Raw genomic sequence first — 21,362 nt, 5'->3', positions numbered from 1 at the left:
GCTCACGTCTGTTTCAATATCACACTTAACTCCCTTGTGAATTTCTAAAATCAGAAATAATTTACCCACTTTTCTTCTTATTTATCCCAAGAAGCCAATAAAAGACTAGGGCAATATTTTCTAAACCAAAAATCAAGATACAAATACTTAATGCACAGGGTTTAACATGGAGCTAGAATTCTTGAAATTAAGACAATTTTGAAAAATAAAAGCTATTCATTCACTATAAACATGGCTCTTCCAAGATTAAAACAATAATTTCCCCAATTCTTTAGACATAAGCTTTAAGAGACGGGGGCCCATGATACATAATATTGATGTTCTTTCTGAACAAACACACCCTCACCCAAAGCTCTCTATTTGGGCCTGAGAACAAGGCACCAGCTCACCTGACTTTGTCTTCTCTTTGGTACGCTCATTCTCGACAGAGGAAGGCACTAATATCGGCTCCGCAGGATGCTCTTGGCCCTTATTGCACCAGCGGAGCACGTGCATATCCACAAGATCCTTCAGTACCTCAAGTAGCTTATTTTTACTCCAGCCAGGCAGGAGGTGCTGCAGCAGATCTATGTGGAAGGAGTGACCAATGACTGCAGCACATTTAACCAGCGACTGTTCCTCTGGGCTCAGTTGATCTAGTTGGTTCACTGCTATTTCTGAAGAAAAAGAAATTAGCAATGAATAAGTTTTCTACCAACAGAGAATACACCATGTTAGTAATCTGCTCATTAGAATTATAAAAAGGCTTGCTTTTCCTTTCACCTGTTCTCCACTCAGCCAAATCTCTTGAAAGAACCTTATCTCCATGTCTTCTTTTCTCCCCATTCCTCATTCATTATTTATCCAGCAATTGGGTTTTCACCACGACACTGAAGCTATTTCTTACGGTCAACTAAACATGGAGGCTGGGCTTCCTGGTCCCAGAAGCCAATTAGTGTAAAGAGCTAAAAACTGCAAGCATTTTAGTAAATTTCTCCAAATTCTGATCCATATATTAAAGCAGTTGTTACTAAATCAATTATATTACCAAACCCCAAATCTTGGAATAATTCTAAACTTTTCCCTCTCTCTCACAACCAACTAGCCACCCACTCATTCTCTTTCTAAAAGTTCTTGAGTATACTTCCTTCCAAACAATTCTAGTCTAAGTAGTCATTTTCACCTGGATCACTATACTACCATTTTGAACATCAGCAGTCTTCTTCTCTTCTTATCCCAATAACACATTAACTAGTGGTAGAACTGTACACCTAAAGTACAAATATAATGTCAGCCCCCTTATAACTTATATGGCTTTTTACAATGCAGCTTTGGCTTTTCATTTAGACTTGCTGACTGAACTATTCATTTTAGCTTATGAGTTAACAAATCCTTTTGCCTTCCCTGTGGAATACTGACCTTGTGTTAACTTTCTAGCCATTGCCTAGGATCCCCATAAAATTAGAATGTCAGCTGAGTTACCAGGTAGCACTGCTTATGCAAAGAGTGAGCCTTGACTGGAAACTGAATTTGGACTAGGAAAACTGTGAATAAGCTACAGCTACCTGGTGGTGAGCCACAGCTTTGTGGGGGTTCCTCGGGTGTAGTGATTCCTGTAATAGGTCACAGTGCCTAGAAGCTATGCCTACAGGTCTATTCTAAGAGACAGCAGTTTCTCGTTGGGAAATAGGGCATCTAAGCACCCATCCATCATAGTCTCATTCCATCTCATCTAAGTTATTCCCTGAGGTTCCAGAGGATAGCAGTAGGAACTGTTGTGAGGATCCCCACTGAAGGAAACCACTGGCTACGTTCTCCTGGAGTGCTGTTTCCTGACCTGTGCACTTCTCAGTTCGTGAAGCCAAAGCTAAGTGTGGCCCATCACAGTTGGAGGAATATGAACTGTCCAGATGGACCTAAAACCCACCAGAGTGAACAGCTTATGACAGCTAATATTCACTGACTTTATTATATACCATGATTTATTTCATTTAATCTTCAACTAACCCCATGAGGTTGGGAATATTATTATCCTCACTTGACTGATGAGAAGACTAAGGCTTAGATAAGTTTATCTAACATTTCACATCCAGGAAATGGGGGAACCAATGGTACCCAGGTTTTTCTGATGCCAGAGCCCTGGCTCTTAATTACCAAGGCGTTCTGTGTTGCTGTTTCACATTACATGTCTATATTCTCAGTAAGACCACAGTTGACTTGAAGGTATGCTTAATCATAATATTCCTGAAAAGGGGTTAATAAAGTACCCTGGCCACTATACATCTGAATAGAACATTACAACCTTCACGTATAAAAAGAGCACTCCCTGTCTAATTATGCCTAGCCGTTCTGAGGGCTTTATTCTTCATCTCATCAATCATTATAAGCTTATACTTCACCCTCTTTTTCTTAAACTCCTGCTAGGTCTCTAACACTGTCTCTTCACTAGCACCACGGATTTTCTTAAACCTCAGCAACATTTTCTCCCTTGATTACTGTCTCCTCCAGCACAGGAATATGCACAAAGGGAAACTCAGGTCATAATTTTTATTAAATAACTAGAAAACTTTTCCAAGTCAGCCTCAAAGAGAACAGTGGGCTCAGTTATGTAAAACATAACTCAAGTAGCATTACAAAGTCTTTAACAACTCTTCAGGCAGTGCCAGAATTTGTTTCTGAAAGGCAGGTTCCCTTTTTGAAGAAATGAAGCTAGTGTGATAATGAGGGATCTATACTCAATCACCCACCAAATTACTAAGTGCAAGGACATCCCTAATTGATTCACATGAGGTCTTCAAGGGACCTGCCTTTTAATAACGGTGGAAGAAGCACTGTATCCAAGTTCACATCATCCTTGACTGTGCAGACATAAAGTTCCTGGTCTTCAGAGCTGCCAGGAGAAATACTGTACATTGTGGATTTCATGGCACTGGCTGCAGGGAAAGAAGACTATGATTGAGGAAAATGCTCAGTGGCTGTAGTTTTAAAGACACAAGATAACAAGAATGTACTCAAGAAACTGAATTGTTTAAGGTGAATGGGACACACACCCTTAAAGTGGTTTACCCCACCCATCCTGCCTGTTCTCTCATTTTTCTCTTAGAAACTAACAACATTTTCTGTAATACACAGTATCTAACATTCTTACTCTTCCTGTTTACCTCCCAACAGCCCTCTCTGTTACTGCATTGCAGCTTGAGGACGTCTTTCTGGATTTACACATACTTCTACCTCTTTCTTTTTCCCTTCTCTCATTCTCCATTCAAACCCTCAAGTCATCCTTCTCATCACTAATGTGCAATTCTCTACTAGACTCTCATATTTATCAATCCTCTTTGATGTTTATAAATCTTATTTTTAAATCCCCACTTCTTGGGCTGCTCAAAAAAAGAACTGAAGTAGGTTGACTCAATTACTTTATCTGAGGCAGGTATTTAGCGTTTTCAACATGAAAAGTGAAAGAAGTGTTAGTTGCTCAGTTGTATCCGACTCTTTGTGACCCCAAGGACTGTAGCCTGCCAGGCTTTTCTCTGTCCATGGAATACTCCGGGCAAGAACACTGCATGGGTAGCCTTTCCCTTCTCCAGGGGATCTTCCTGGCTCAGGGATGGAACCCAGGTCTCCTGCACTGCAGGCAGATTCTTTACGGCCTTAGCCACCAGATGGTAAACACAGCTGCATATTATTTGTATAGTTCACTTAGCCAGGAAGGCCTAATCCAGCTTATAACGTCAGCAGGGAATAGGCATATGCCTAATAAGGGCCAGGTGATGCCATGTTCAGACACGAGCTCCAGCAGCGGGACCAGGGTAGAATCATGGGAAGCTCAGCTTACCTGAGAGAGTCTCCCACTTGCTGTTCTCCACTTCCTCCTTTTGGAGGTCATGAAAGCACAATATGTTTTTAGAGAGAAGATCCTGGCATAAGACCTCACAGTAAAGGGGGTTTCCAAAGCACCTGTGGAGAAGGTAGCTGTAGAGAGGTAAGCAGGGGATTGCTGACTAAAGAGGCCCACTTGAAGAGAGCCAAGCATAATGGTATTTCATAATGAGGACTACTTCTTTTGTTAAAGTCACTCCCTGATGATACACACTAACAGAGGGAAGCGGCAGCCCAGAAATATAAAAAGACGTTTCTGACTGGTTTTGTAATGTATTTTGGTAGTAACTTTTCTCTCTTAACTATTTTGCTTGAAATAGTTTGCTGGCTTAACTATTTTGCTGAAAAGGAACTAATACCCCCTTGCTGAAGGGTCTGGAAGAAATTGGCCTGGCCACACATAATGGAAAAATGAGGCAAGCCATCCAAGTCCTAACTGTCCTATGAAAACCTGGGTGAATGGTTGAGGGAGGTAGCCCTTTTACTGGGTTACTAGGAGACTGTCTACTCTTAAATCCACTTTTGGGCTTCATCATGGTTTCTAATGCCCTTCTCTCCCCCAACTCTGGTGTGAGACCTGAGCCTTCTCCTATATTATGGCACTGGCTCCTCCCTTAATCAAGTGCCCAGCTAGTCCTAGCCACTCACATCTGCAGCTCTTGGGGGATGCTCACCACCCCCAGTTCCCAACATGCCATTCTCAACAGTGAGGTCGCTGCCAACTTTGAAATGGGCACCAGGACAGCTGGAGGGCTCTGCAGGAAGTACTGGGCCTGGCCACACAGGGCGGAGGTAGGGGTCAACGTCATCACCATGATGATGGGCACGCCGGAGAGCAAAGTTCCTGAAAATTCCCAGGAAGCTGCATCCATATACTGGGCCTCATCAATGAGGAAAATCAGTGGTGTTTCCCTTACTGCCTGGAAATAACAGTTGAGAAACACTGAAAACCTCTGATTAGAAATGAAGTCATCTGATTTTCAAATCTACCATGAATTTCGAATTTCCCATCAACACCTTAAATGTCAGTACATGCTGGTATTTTCAGAGTAAAATGTAAACTAAGCCCAGGTAATATTTTACTTTATACATATAAAATAAAGCCTGTATATCTAATTCCTAAAGAAATGTATTGAGTTTCTTTGAACATGAAAATACTCTAATTGAAATATGAAACAAACATCAAAATGTTCTCCAAATCAAACTTGAAGCTTTCAAATATTTCATTTTGGCAAAAGCTTCAAATTGTGTGGTAATGCACAGTATTTTTAATAGAGTAACTTCCAAGCCAGGCTGCACATCAGAATTACCTGGGAGTACTAGCTAAAACCACCAATTATCATGTTCCACTCATGTAGACTTTAAAAAAAGTATTTTCTTTCATCCACATTCTCCGCCCACATTCCATTCCCCACTGCCACAGGTAATCATGCCAGTATACTTATCCTACCACCTTCTGCTTGTATTGCATTCCTATAAAATGCGCATCGCTGTTTTGTCAAGTAAAGTGTTTTTATGTAAATGGTACTGTATTACAGGTCTCATTATTTCTCTTTTTACTCAGGATTTCAAAAATTGGTTTATAGCATTATATGTTTTATGTGTACAATATTATATTTTAACTTCTGTACACACTACACCATGCTTACCACCGAAGGTATAGTTTCCATCCATCTCCATATAGTTGACCCCCTTCACCCTCTGGCAACCGATACTCAGTTCTCTGTATCTATGTGTTTGCTTTTGCTCATTTATTAATATTGAACATGAATGAAGTTATATGGTATTTGTCTTTCTCCATCTGATTTATTTCACTTAGTATGGTGCCCTCAAGTTCCATCCATGTTGTCAGAAATGGCAAGATTTTATCTTTTTTATTCAGCCATTCCACTTCTGGATATTCATCTGAAGAATATAAAAACACTAATTTGGAAAGATACATGCATCCCTATGTTCACTGCAGCATTACTTACTATAGCCAAGATGCAGAAACAACTGACGTGCTGGCCGATGGATAAATGGATAAAGAATATGTGGTGTATAAATATGTATATGGATATACACACACTCAGCCATAAGAAAAGATTACAAAAGATAAAAACCTCTGCCATAAGAAAAGATAAAATATTCAGGATTATTTTTAGATCACTCTGTGTTGCTGTGTTTTCCCTTTTGCTTTACTTCTAATATCGGCACTATATATACCCAAAGTGTGCATCTATAAATTCATGCCATCACCTCCCTAACCTTCACAAACAAAACACTGCAGTGAACCAGCTACCTGGGATTTATATCCAGAAGTAGAACTGCTGGGTATAGATGATGAATTTTATTAAAAGTTTGACTGGTTACTTCAACACAGCTTTCCAGAATGGCTACATCAGTTTCTTCTTATACAGGTCCTTGACTCTGGAATCCTAGACTGGGGACTGAGTATCTGTATTTTTGATAAATAGGAGGTAAAATAGCTATCCACCTGCGTCTAGAAATCACTGTTTTGAGTTATTAAAATTTCATTAAGAAACAGGATCAGGAAAGAGCAAACACCTTTTCTTGTATGCTGTGCTATAGGATGGATTCAAGGTTAAAATAAATATAACAATGAAGATATCAATAAATATGTAGGCCAAGAAATGTCTAAGTCCAGGCAATATGTGGATAGATTATGCTGAGCATGAATCATTTCCACCTATTAAGAATTAATGGTATGTAGCAAAAATACCCACCTTCTCAAGCACTTTGAAAAAACATGCTTTAATCTTCTGTTGTCTGGCCAGGTCATCCATGCGCGAAACTTTGAAGGATAAGGGAAACTGACCGGGAAAATTAACCATATATTATCATTCAAAATGACAATCTAATAAAAATATACAGGTTCTCAAAAGCAAAGAGAAAATGATTTTATTTTGAGTAAGAATGGGTTTCTACAGGAGTGGGCATAGGGTTACAAATACCAATCAAACATCAATATATAGTTCAGAGGGTGATACTGAAAGTTCACTGGTAGTTAGAGAGAGACATCTCCTTTTCATGCTGAACTTTGGCAAACCGTTAAAGGATCATGACTGAGGAATAAACTGACAAGTCAGACTTAGCAATGTCACTCTGGACACTTCTAGTACCCCAGTTATTCTAAATATACCAAAATGAATGTAGCATCAGACTTGTGAGAAAGTATTGCAATCGACATCCCCATTGTGCCAGGCTGGAGCACATGAGCTCCCATGGGCCTGAGAGCCAAAGTGAGACTGCTCCTTGGCGACTTCAGGGAAGGCCTGTCTTAAGACAGCCGTATGCTGAGGGACTGGAAAGATTTTTGTTTTCTCTATTTTTCATTAGATTCAATGCCCTGCATGCTGGGTAGATTAGGAGAAGTGATGAAGGATGAATAAATGGAATTGTGGACCAGGGCATTCTTAGCCTACTTGCTATTGGGTACTAGATAAATCCTAGATCACTGGAAGCTTTTGAGATTCAGATGCTGGTTCAAGTGACATACTCCATGACACAGGAATGGAAAGGGAAGGTTAAAGAACAAGATGCTGCAACCAACTAGAGAACACATGGATATAACTGCTGGGTATCCTTGACTGGTCAGTATCACCTTTTTAGCACTTTCACATTTACAGTGCACCCTACCTCCTCTAAAATTCATACAAAAACCACATAAAATACTACAACTGTCATTTTGCAGGTGAAAAAAATTGAGGCTCAGAAAGGCTAAGTGATTTGTGCCAAGACATACAACTAACAAGTTTCAGAGTTGGTCCTAGAATCCATTCTCCTCAAAAAGGAAAAAGTCTGGGTTCTGGTGTCAAAGACTTTTCAGTTCTCAATCCTGCCATTGCTAACTCTGTGTCCTTAGGATATATGTACATATATGTATATATGGCTAAAGGGTTTCAGATTAGAAGACAATCCTGGGTCCAATTATCCACCAAAAATGTCAGTAATATCAGTAATCCAGTTCACACAGCTATCGCCTTTGTTACCTTCACAAAGAAGAGGTCATTAAAAAGGCAGTGGAGTGGCTCCTCCACTATCCCACTGAGCTGTTTGCGGAGGCGCTCTTGCCGGTAATGGGCCGGGCATGTATCAATCTCAAAGAAGATGGCCATGAGAGTCTGGATGGCATAGAAGCACTGCTTGGAATCCGCTTTCTTCAGCTTCAATGGCAACACCCTGGTGAACGTTACTATGGTCACTGGGAGTCCCCTGATGCACAGAGAGGCCTCACTCCAGCAGCCCAAGGATGCCGGATCTAATGATACAAGCATCTCACCAGTGAGGGAAAGGAGCCCCAAGAGAAATACACGCTAAGTCAGAAATCAAGAGTCTTTACCTGTGCCCTTCCTTCTGGGCCAGGAAGTTTATTTCAGCCAAGAGCTGACTTTTTCCGCAGCCTTTTCCACCCTCATATAGAACAGCCTGTCCCTTCTTCTGGTGCAAACATTCCTGCTGTGCCATTCGGAAAGCTTCCAGTTCTTTCTCCCGGTCTGTTAAAGAGACAAGGAGCACATAACATACCTGTACTTCTTAGCAGATACTTATTTATTTGAACTAATTTGTAAAGGTAATTCTCAGAATGGCTTCTCCCCCAGAATCCTTGGCAGAATTCCATTACTTGATAAACCTTCAGATCTTTTTTTCCAGAAAATCAACTCTGGACTATACATAAATGTGTGTTGGGCTTGCAGGCTGTCTCCAGAGCCTAAGTAATAATATTGAGGACAATGAGGCACCATATGGACACGGGAGCTACTATATCTTCTCAGCTTTTTGTAAAAAAAATTTCCATTATAACTATTGAGTGTTCAGAATCTGTCACTGCTATGTGAAAATAATGGTCTAGTGGATATAGATAAGAGAAATATACAGACAGGGTAAACACAGTATGGGTGGAACAGTCTCGGTGCTATCGTCACCATCTCAGGATGAGGAATTTCCCTCTAAAGATTTCTCCCTAAAGATGCGAATCCTTACAAAGATTCTTACTAAATGTTGGAACTTGAAATGTAAACATCCAGCGTGGAAAAGAAATGGCAAGTCCTCCTCAAAATGAACATAAATTCACTAAGAAGGTTGCTCTCTATTTTCTATTACAAGCTTAGATGCATTTAGTCTCTTTTTGCTTTTTAAATAACATTTAATCACCTACAAAATTATGACTTAAGGTAAAAAGGGAAACTTACCTAACAAAGAGTGATTTTTATTTCTCTCTGTGGCCAAATGTCTCTTTCCAAACATTCTGGGGAAAAGGACAAAGGGAAATGTGTTAATTAAAAATAGATTGAGATAGATAATATACTTTTAAATAGAGGACAAGTTGTCCTTATAAACAAATATTTTCAAACAATCAAAGAGGTCCAGAGTTCTGTATAAATGTTTTTTAAAAACTAAAAAAAATTGGAAGGGGAGAAGGGGAGAAAAACTATTAATTTTCCCAGGCTTAGGGAAGTGACCAGTGAGAGTACACAGAGAAAAAAGAACATCTAGACTAGTGACCCACTACTACCCTCCTCTTCAGGTTGCACAGAAGTTCCCTGAGGAGCGAGCTAAGAGCTAAACATACAAGCTAAAGATCGCAGACAGGACACCCTCCTCTTACGCCTCTTATTCCATCAGGCCAGTATTAGAAGCATCGTTCTTTCTAATTTCATACAGTTAAGCACTGATTCTTTCTACGCCCACCTCTCTAAAACAGAGGGGAGTGAACTATCGCAGAATGACACTCACATACATCTTCTATGGCCAATGTATTCATACATCTTCCCTGGGTTAGAGATATTTTTCATCATTTTCTCTGGGAGCTTCCTGAAGTTGTAAGCAGGTAGCATAGATCTCAGATATGTTACCTCATCACAGGACACCAAACCCGGATAAGCAGTTATCATTCTTGCCACGAGGCTTACTTTTGGGCCAATAACTATCACAGAGACAGTAAAGAAAAGGATGGAGACTTTTTGATCACCTCCTCCATCTTTGCCTTCTAAATCACAGACCTAACAGTCCAATATCCTATCCTACCTGTATATTCGTGTCTTGAAACTGCCCCAACCATGCCACAGAATACTGGTCCGTTGGTGATACTGATGGAAACAAGCCTGGGGATGAGAAAAATAACAGTTGGTAACTATGTACTCAGAAACCTCTACTTCAGGCACCAGACTGCCACTCCCCTAGATCCAGAAATCTAGTTTTAGGGCTCATAATACACAGGGCCAGAGGCTGCTGTCAGACAGCACCACATGGTGGGTACAAAGTAGTGAATATTAGGGAAATAGTCAAAAGGAACAAAATGTTTCTCCTCCAGGAATGGCAGTTGAAAAGCTATTAGTAGTAAAAACACTAAAAGTACCTTGTATCTATCAGATACTTTATGTGTGCTCTTTGAAGTACTTTCAAATTCATTACCTCATCTGATCCTTTGAGGGATAATTAACAACAAACATGTGAGGTATGTAGGGCAAATATTTAAAATCCATTTGACAGAAGGGAAAAAAAAACTGGACCCATTAATTAACTTTTCCAGGGTTGTACGAGTTAATATTAGAACCACAATGAGAATCCAGGCCTCCTGACTCCCAGACCAATGTTATTTCCACTATACCACACTACTTCACATAAAATCCCAAACTGAAAAGTAGATCAATAGAACTATACAGGATTAATGGATCAAATAATGCTAGAATGTGAGGGAAAAGGAATACTCAGAATGTCAGGCTGCTGATGGAAGCATTTCCCAAAATATGCTCCTTAGAACATTCATCCTTCTGGGTTTTTATATGTCTTGGTGTTTGGTGATCAAGTAAATTTGAGAAATGTTGAATAAAACAAAATACAGCAAATTTCTTCACTGTGAGACTACTCAGAAACTTTGATTTTAACGTATATTGTGAACCTTCAAGAAGAAAATACAGTTGTATCAATTCCCAAACATACAGGACCATGAAGACATTTTCTGTTAGTATTTTTAAAGGGACTAATGTTCTACCAAACACATTTTAGGAAATTACTGAATCAGTAATTATCTTCAAGAAAAAAAAACAAAAAAAACAAACACTGACCTGGAAAGTAGATTTTAGAATCTATCACTGTCAAATTACTTGGCTTTCTAACATGACCTATGGGTCTTAGTTTACTTAAGTTCAGGAGGCCAAACGAGATGAACTCTAAGATCTTGTCTAGCTCTTAACATCTACAATGAAAATGAAAGTGAAAGTCACTCAGTCGCATCCAACTCTTTGCGATCCCATGGACTATACAGTCCGTGGAATTCTCCAGGCCAGAATACTGGAGTGGGTAGCCTTTCCCTTCTTCAGTGGATCTTCCCAACCCGGGGATCGAACCCAGGTCAAACTAAGGATCAAATCAAGGATCGAACCAAGAGCTAGACAAGATCTTGAGAACTCATCTCAACATCTACAATATTCTAAACTAAAAAAGACTGAAAGGATCAAGTTATGGTCTAAGAGTCATAGAAGGCATGCTTAAAGCCATTGTAAGATAACCAATCTCTAATGACCAAAGAAATGACTATCTTATTCAACAGTAAGGGCTAACGGCAGGACTGTTGAAGACCAGAAGTCAGTGCAAAATTTGGAAACAGAATAGACCGCACTGGAAGGAATGGCTTAGCATACTCATACTGGAGGTACGACTGGGAAGTAGGCTATAGTATCTGCGGATCTCAGCAAGCCTGAAAGAACTGCCATCACATACCTGGTGGCTCAGATGGTTAAGAATCTGCCTGCAATGCAGGAGACCCAGGTTCGATCCCTGGGTCAGGAAGATACCCTGGAGAAGGGAGTGGCTACCTACTCCAGTGTTCTTGCTTTGAGAAATCCATGGACAGAGGAGCCTGGTGGGCTACAGTCCACGGGGTCCCAAAGAATTGGACACAACTGAGTGACTAACACTTTCACTTTTCACCAAGAAAAGCAACTGTAGCATCTTATCTATAAAATACCAGGTTGGCCAAAAGGTTTGTTTGGGTTATTCTGTTACATTTTATTGATAAGCCTGAACGAACCTTTTGGCCAACCCAGTAAGTAGTTGGAGAGACAATCTCTAAGTTCCTCTTCAGTATGAAAAGGGAATATTTGTATTTTGTAAGAGGCAGCTATGAGGTAATGAAAATAACACAGGTTTGAGTTCAGAAGATCTGGGTGTCATTACCAGTTCTGCTACATGCTAGTAACTCCTCTTCTGGGGCCTGTTTCCTCATGTGTAAAAGGATACAAATGTTCACACTGCTAGCATATACTAAAGTATTTTAAAAATGTTAAAGTATTATGAAAGTACGTGATATAATTTTTATTCATCTTGAATAAGTATGGCAAGCAAAGAAATCTTTGACTCAACATTGACATTAGGAATGACTGTTTTTCAAATCTATTCATGTACACACTTTCCTTATACCTTTCTAGTGGAAAAAAAAATAAAACCAAAATGGTCATTTGAAAAATTCCAACCAATCATGTCATAGTTGCACAACTTCATTAGGACTCGGCTTTTGTAGGTGGGAGAGTGGTGTGGATATGGAGGCAGGAGATCAATTCAGTGGGAATTCCAGAAAAATCAACAGGACTGGGAAAGACCAAGAGTGAAAGCCAAGAAGAAGAGCGTTAACCAGCTGTGGTCCCTTTCTATCGAGGTAATTGCTCCACAACTTCTCTTCCTTCCCCCTCCCCTCCCCAAAGACAGGCAGCCATCTCTTCACATACAGATTTATCAGTTGTGTATTAATTTACACACTGGTTGTTCCTTTGCAGTGTTCTAGCATCTTGCTATGCACACTCTGCACCTTCCCCTCTCCCACCCCACTGGATGAAGGCTTACACCCATTTCCCCTGGGAATCTAGCACACAGTTCTGTATCTAGTGATTTCTTAACATATCTTGTCTTCTGACTTCTCTTAGCACGCTCCCTCCCCTTCAGGCAGACTCTGGATGCTCTCAACTCCTGATACTTGCTACCACCTCCTACCCTGCCTGAAGTGCCCCACTGGGTCTGAGAAGCTCCTCTCTGCCCCACCTTCCTCCTCACTTGGTCTCAGCAAGATTCTCCCAGCAGAAGCTGAAGATGCTGAAGGAGCTCTCCAGGGCATGTGCACACTCGTCTGGCTTCTTATCCCCAGGAAGGCCGAAAACACAGAGGAACATGCAGCCCTGAGACAGGTGACAAAGAAAGAAAAGGGAAATTGACCTGGGGAAGAAATATAGGTTGCCTCAACTGAACCAGCTTCCCTGAGTGAAGCCAGACCCCTTCCTGGCTGGGATTTCTATTAGACATGAAGGACTCTATAAGATTCATGAAATCGACATCCTAGGCTACATCAACAGGGAAATATTTAAAGAAAGAAAAACTTCATTTAACTACATAAAGAACTGAAATTTAAAACACCAGAGAAATATGTTAAGAACTTTCAAAAATTCAATTTCTAGTCTCTATCTTTGAGAGAGAGTGTCTATCAGTGAGAGAGAAACTGGTCATAAGACTATTATTCCTTACTCACCTTTAATGTTGATACGGCAAGTTCCCTTGTACTTACTGTCTCAAACATAAAGATTCGGCTCAGCTGGCCACCCCCTTTCTCTATCACTGTGGAGATGTATAACGCAGCCTCCTGGATAAGATGACACAAATGTAACATCCATGCTGTCTTGTGGAACTCGAGGCTGACCAAAACCATTGTCACAGTACGGAATTCGGATATATACTCCACAGGTTGGCCTTCATCAATCTACAAAGATATGGTCAGTCACCTTGCTGTATCTTCAACTTTCAGTACCATGTTTAGGCATTTAAGTTCTATATTCCATGGTAAACATGAGAAAATAACTTCCGGACATTAGACAAAAAAATTAAAATTCAGGTTCAAGAGGAATAGAACATGTACCAACTAGTGCACTTGGAGTTAAAATCATTTGACTTTAAATCTGACTTACTGATGAAATTTGTGAAGCTTTTCTATTTTCTTCTCTAAGACATAGTTTGATATATCTAATTCTATTAGTCTTTATATCACTTACTACAGGATTCACATATACAGAATCAGTCAACACGTATTTACCAAGCATACACTCTATACCCTATTTACAGAGTATTAGTTTCCAGAGGGACAAACAAAAACCAAATATGGTTTCTACTTTCTAGGACTGAGAAATCTAAACTTATAAGTCATGTCAGTAATTGGTGCAGATGGGAAAATCTGCTGGTATTACAATGCGGAGGAGATGAACTGGATCAGTATGAATGGTTGTCACATATGTATATGTACACTTATTTATACAAACACACACAAAGCCTACACACAATGGCTCAAGAACTAGGAAACAACCTTCTTCAAAAGGTTTTTCATTATGTGCTTCCGCAGGGTTTGCTCAAGTGCAGAATCTGGATCCAACTCCAGGGCGGTTCTTAGAATGTCTGAGAGAAGGAAAGCAAACAAAATGTCTCCAGCCATGCAAAAAATTTATCTTTGAAATGGGCACGGGTAGTATAATAAAGGACAAAGTAACTTACCAGCACTTGTCCGGTAATGCGGCAGATAATCGAGGCACTTGTAAAAATGCTCATCAAAATCAAATGGGTCAATGATCCGCATATCTCTTAACTATGGAAAGGGAACTGCTCAATTCGGTGTCCACCCACCAACTGGATTACCTTTGGTTCTTTAATAGAGGGCTGAGGAAGGCATTTCCCTTGTTTATTGCTCATCTTTTCCGCCTTACTATTCTGCCTTATTTTCCTGGGAGAGTATCCCTCACCTCCCTCCAAAATAAAGTTCCAGTGGTTACTGGTTTGGCCTGGTGTTGAGCACCGCCAGAGTACTGCCCTGTGCAGCAGGAAGTCCTTTTCAGGACTTTCAGTGGATGCGACCAGCCTCCTACCTTCACAGCTTCATCCTCCCGCATGATTTCCACTTCAAACATGTATTGCTCACAGAGCTTCCAGCAGTTCCAGGACAGGACAATCTCATTTGCTTGAGCCAGCCGTTGAGCTAACTGGACACCATCTACATCCCGCCCAATCACCAAGAGGTACTGGCGCTGCTCATCTCCAACTATAACCTGGGAAATCCGACCTGCAGAGAGACCTATCCAGAGAAAAGAAGACAAGTGATGACTAGACAAACTCAGCCGGCAAACTATATATACAAAGAAACAAAGATAAAGCTGAAAGTAGATTTTTTGTTGGAAACGCTGCAAGCTAGAAGACAGCAGAACAGCTTTCACGTAAGAGGGGAAAACTCTGTCGATCTAGAATTCTATACCCAGGGGAAATGCCCTTCAAAAACAGAGGTGAAATATTTTTTTTTGCAGACACAGAAACATATCTACAGCAGACCCAGAAACATATCTACAGCAGACCCATACTATGAGAAATGTTAAAGGAAGTTCTTCAACCTCAAACAGACAATAAAAAAGGTTGATTAGGACATGGAGAAAGTGGAACCTTCATACATTGCTGGCAGAAATGTAAAATGGTACAACCACTTTGGTAAAAAATAATTAACAATTTCTGAGAAAGGTAAACATGCATCTACCATTATGACCCAGGCCTTTCACTCCTAGGTATTTAACCAAGAGAAGTAAATGCAAATGTCCATACAAAGACTTGTACACAGATGTTCATGGCAGCTTTATTTGTAATAGCCCAAAATGGATAACAATGAATGATGCATGTAAAATTATGCTGAATTAAAGTAGCCAAAAAGTACATACTGCATGATACCACTTATATAACATTATTTAAAAATTAAAAATAAACTCTAAGATAGAAAGGAGATCTGTGATTGTTTGGGGGTGGGGAGGGAAGGGAGGGAAAGTTTATAAAGGGGCACAGGACACTTTAGTGAGTGTTGAATATGTTCATTATTTTGATTGTCGTGATGGTTTCAAAAGTATATACATATGTCTATGTACAGTTATCAATTATGAATTATCTACCAATAAAACAAAAACCAGAAAAACAAAAAAAAGGATGGTAGGAGAGATGCCATACAACTCAGAATATTCTTCACTTCTGCTCAAAATACCAATGAATAGCTGAAGCCAACTTTTGCCCTTACTTCAGAAACCCCTGGAGGTTGTGGACTCCTGTGAAGCGGTTTTTTGTATAGACCGTCCCCTTCAGCCTTGACTTTGCCATTGTTGTAACTGTGGCCTGTGTTCAGTTTTTAAATTTCTATGGCATTGTATTATATTTTTGATAATGTAATACAGTAACATAGTTCAAAAACCAAACTATATAAAGACTATACATTAAAAAGTCTTGATTCAAACTTATATATCTATCTACACTATTTTCCTCCAATAGGTAACTTTTATTAGTTTCTTATATATATTTCTGGTGTTTCTTTATATAAATTAAACAAATAAAAATTCTTAACTTTTCCTCCTTACTCAAAAGGTAGCATACTAAACACAGTGCTTTGCATCTTGCTTTTTCTCACCTATATTTTGGAGCTATTGCTAGAGCAAAACATCTTTTTTTTAAGTTGCAGAGAATCTCAGTAGGTAGACATGTTATTGTTTATTTAACTAGTCTTCCATAGATGTACTGTTTTCAAACTTTTATCACAATTTATATTGCAACCAAATTTTACACATATGATATTTTATAAGTATTCAGATGTACCGATAAGATAAATGGTATGGTTGAAGGATAAATATTAGGCTTGCTGGGTTGAAGAAAAAAAAAATGCATTTGCAATCTTGATAGAAATTACTGAATCACCCTCCATAGAAGTTGTACCACTGTTGCCTCTCATCAGCACTGTGTGAGGTTTATTCCTCACAGCCTCATCAACAGTGTGCTCAGCATCTGAATTTTTCCACATCTATAGATAAGAAATGATCTAAATTGGTACTTTCAATTGGTATTTTTCTTATTATGAAGTTGACCAGTTTTCTACAAGTTACAAGGGATGCTTTCTTTATGTGCTGCTTGTTCTTTGCTCATTTTTCTCTTAGAATGTTAGTCTTTTCTTGATTTCTAGGTGTTCTTTCTATATTAGAAAAATTCACCTGCTGTCTACATAAGTTCCAAATGTTGTTTTTCTCTAGGTTGTCATTTATCTTTTGAATTTTTATAGTGGTTTATTATTATTAACTGATCACTCTTTTAGTAGCTATTACCTATCTTTAGCTGCAGGTCCTGGCCTTCTCTGGTATGGTAGATCCCAAATTTCTCCTGTATCTCCAGACTGCATTTTGCCACCAGAGTAATGATGTCACTCAGTTGATTTTGTTCCACTGTCCAGAGTGCTAGGAGCACATTCCCTGCAGAGATAAAAAATAAGCTGACAGAGATCAAATATCTGAATTCACTCTCCAGGGCAAACCCACAGTAATGCAGATGTCATGGAAGGTGTCAGCAAGGTTTCTTGGCCCTATTTATCATGCTAGGTTAAAATACTGCTTTAGATCCTCAAAACTATTCAGCATATAAAAACATTACTAGGTAGAAGCTGAAATGTTCCTAAAACTAAGGCTATTTTTGGTAGCCCTTTCTCTTTTTTCCATCAGTATATTAACAGAAAGAGGAGAGGGACTAGCTAACAAGTTCACAAAATGTAGGATTACATTCAAGTTGAATTTTAAGTTTTTAAGTGGTTTTATTAAATTTAAATGAAAGGATAGGCCAACTCTGTGGCAGACAGCTGTTAGTGATCCTAAGAGTTCTCCAGAAAGGAGAGACAAGCTAGACTTCTCTCCCTATCGTACACTTAGCTTCTGCTATTAGTGACCAAGGTTTTCGTTCGTTTTCTCATGAGTGCTTTACAGGTACTTCTTTTCCTGTCATTCAATCTGAACAAAATGTAAAGTACATGGGAGCTGACTACCGACACGGCTTTTCCATTAAATTGAGAGATCCTCTGAGGCAGAGACTGTGCCTTCCTCATCTTTGCTTTCCCAGGGCCCAGTACATGTTAAATAACCAAACAATGCTATATGCCAAATTCCATCTAAATATAGTCTTCCTAACTTATAGTGCTGTAAATGTTAAAAAAAAAAAACCCAAAACTGAAAAATACCTGTGATATTTAGGATATCTCCTCCAAAACAGAGCACATCTGAAATCAAGTAAGGGAGAGAGAGGAAAACGAGTCAAAAATCAGAGATACGCCAGATCACGGGTAGAGTCATGTATGAGGAAAAGAATGGCCTACTGAGTTTTTCCTATTTTTTTTTTTTTTTGGTTAATTTATTCTCTCTAAAGCTCAGACTCCTTTCCCCTAAATTCTCCCACAAATCTGTGGTTCCTATATCCATATTCTCTAAAAACGGGAATGTCCTCCTCAAAAACCCTTTGAAGTTATCTTCAAAGCCATTCTATTTGTTTTCTGGATCCTAGTCCCTTTCACCCTCTTAAAAGCTTCACTCCCTTTCTTATCGTCTCTCTACTCCATCATTCCCATTAATATATATTAAACAAAACAAAACAAAACAAAACCAAAGCACAACAAAATTAACCCATGTATTCTTGACTGTTTTCTTCTCTAGTTATTAGCTCATTTTTGTTATATTCCCAGCAAAATGATTCTCAAGAGGCTGGTGATACACAAGTTTCTCCTCCTATCCTAATCATGCTTATTTTCTTTATCATTCTCTTCTCGGTTTATTCCAATTTGGCCATTCCCACCAATTCACTAAAATTATCATCGACAGCATTCATCTTGCTAAATTCACTATTTTTCTGACATCACTGCACTTGATACCCTTTCATTCTCAACCCAGCTAGAACGGCCCTCTTCTAGAGACATTACTTCCACTTATGTCTTCAGAAATACCACAAAATCCTACCTGACTGGCTGATTTACAGTCTCTTTTGTAGGTTCTTTCTCGGTAATCAAAATCCTCCCCTGGAATTCCTTAAGGCTTAGTTTTAGGCTCTTTATTTACACTCGCCCCACACAGACTCAATCATTTATTAACTTTAATATCTTCATGCCATCAACTCACTTTTCAACTCTAACAGATATATTCTCTGAGCTCCATCTCAATCACAGCTACTAACTTCATTTCTCCCCTTGAATGACTGACTTATTACCATCTTTAAACTCAATCTATTTTTTTTAAATTTTTATTTTTACTTTATTAAAATAGAACCCTTAATTTTCCTTCTCAGCCATCTTTCCCATCACGATTCAGTGATTCCACCATAAACTCAGCTACAAAAGTCAGAAAACTTGAGAATCCCCTTCCTCACTGCTTCCCACTGAAATCTGATACATTAGAAAATCCTGTCTGCTGAACTGCAAAATATTTGTATTTCAAATCACCTCCATATAGCTCCCTTCATTGCCATATATCTAGACCAACGGTTTCAACTTTTACTGCATACTGAAATTGCCTGTGAAACTTTAAAAATCCTCATTCTTGGGCCTCATCCAAGATGTTCTAATTTAACTGGTCTGGGGTGAAGTCTAGACAGGATTTTTAAAAGCTTCCTAAGTGGTTATCCAATGTGCTACCAAGGTTGAGAAACACTAACCTAGATAAAACCTCCATTATCTTGCTGCAACTGCTCCAGATGCCTCTTCCAGCTTCCATTCTTAACACCTATCCTCCACTAGTCCCCAATAATACAGTCTCAACAGGGGTAGGCAGGTACTGCATCTATTTGATTTTCCCATCTGTTCCAATACCCAGCAGTTCTTGCTTATAATACAAACATGATATATGATTTCCATCTCCTCCTTTCATCTAAACTTGAAGAAATCAATTGAAAGACTTTATTTTTAAATTAAAAAAAAATTTTGGCCACACCCCACAGCTTGCAGGATCTTAGTTCCTGGACCAGGGATTGAACCTGGACTCCAGTATTGGAAACATGGAGTCCTAACCACTGGACTACCAGGGAATTCTCTAAAGACTTTTTATACTTGTTCCTCAGGGGTACAGGGGCAGTCAAATAGTCACTTCACATGGCTAAAGGAAATGCCACGAAGTAATTATTCTGGTGAATCTCGGAATAATGATATAACTCAACAGGATACTGTCAGTAAAGAAGGCAATGTTATATTAGTACTAAAGGGTATAGGGCCAGAGTAATTTATGTTAGGTAGACCTAATGACTCAAAGCTCTTTGAAGAGTAGATTTTTGTATGCCCTGCACTTATTATAATATATGTCACAGAGACGGTACTCAGAACATGTTTATTGTACAAATGAAAAGTCCCTTCCCCCTCCAGATTAGGCAAATATCCACAAACTTAACACATGGCAGAAAGTAAACACTCATTCCTACTTCAACAGATCAAAAATGCAATAACAGAATGGGAAGGTGTTCTATATATTTTATCTGATATACACGAGATACATATTACAGTCTGAAGAGACAACCTGAGGAATACTTTATTTTGAAATAAAATACAAATATATAAAGTAAAAAGCAGCACTTTCCTCCCCTTTCTGAACAGGATGAGTCAACATGATGTGAAACTGGGTATAATGGCAGATACAGGCAAAGGTCTAGCTCATCAGTGGCAAAAATATAGCAAGATATTAACCAAAAGATATTAAGGATGAATGACACTAAGCATTTTAAAGTACCCCAGGTCCCCTTCTGTTACAAACCCTCAGGGGCCCAGCACCACACCTCTTTCCTCCCCGACAATAGTCACTCACGCTCCACGATGTCACTAATGTAATAACTGAAGATGTGGGCCAGTCTGTCCATGTCATGTTCCAACTTGCAGCTCAGGCTGAACCTGTCCATTAATGCTGTAAACCCTGACCACCAAAGCAAAAATCACTATGTTAGCTGCAAATCCTAAACTTTTAGGCTCTATTCCCTCCACACATCAGGCCAGTAAAACCGAAGATCTCTTCAAGATGAAGTGAAGCGAAGTGAAGTCGCTCAGTCGTGTCCAACTCTTCGCGACCCCATGGACTGTAGCCTACCAGGCTCCTTGGTCCATGGGATTTTCCAGGCAAGAGTACTGGAGTGGGTTGCCATTTCCTTCTCCTCTTCAAGATGAGTCATTGCATTATCTTTTAACATGATGTTACTTAGCAAGTGCTCAGGGCCAGACTGGTTGCTGCTCCCTCTGGGAGTCCGGAGGGCCACCCTCCCCCATGATTCCAGGAGCTGCCCGTGGTGAAGACTCATCCAAATTCAGCTACTGCTTTCCCATTACACCTTCTTAAGGGTCCCTGGCCCAGGGAAACTGTGGGGTTCCCCCCTGCCCCAAGTGAGGGACACAGAAACCACTGACAAGGAGAATGGATTAAAGCCTTATGGAAAACTCACGGAGAGCTTTTTGAGGACAGACACCTGAATCACTCATTTTCATATCCGTGACACTTAACTCCATAAATATCTGTTAAATAAATGACTCTCATAGCAGTTGTTTATGCATATGAAGTCACTTCAGTCCTGTCCAGCTCTTTGTGACCCTATGGGCTACAGCCCGCCAGGCTCCTCTGTCCATGGGCTTCTCCAGGCAACAATACTGGAGTGGGTTGCCATGCCCTCCTCATACGTATCTT

The sequence above is a fragment of the Capricornis sumatraensis genome, chromosome 22 (genome assembly GCF_032405125.1).
Source record: "Capricornis sumatraensis isolate serow.1 chromosome 22, serow.2, whole genome shotgun sequence".
NCBI lineage: Eukaryota > Metazoa > Chordata > Mammalia > Artiodactyla > Bovidae > Capricornis > Capricornis sumatraensis.
The sequence above is the reverse complement of the archived record's forward strand: the minus strand, read 5'-3'. Positions refer to the sequence as shown.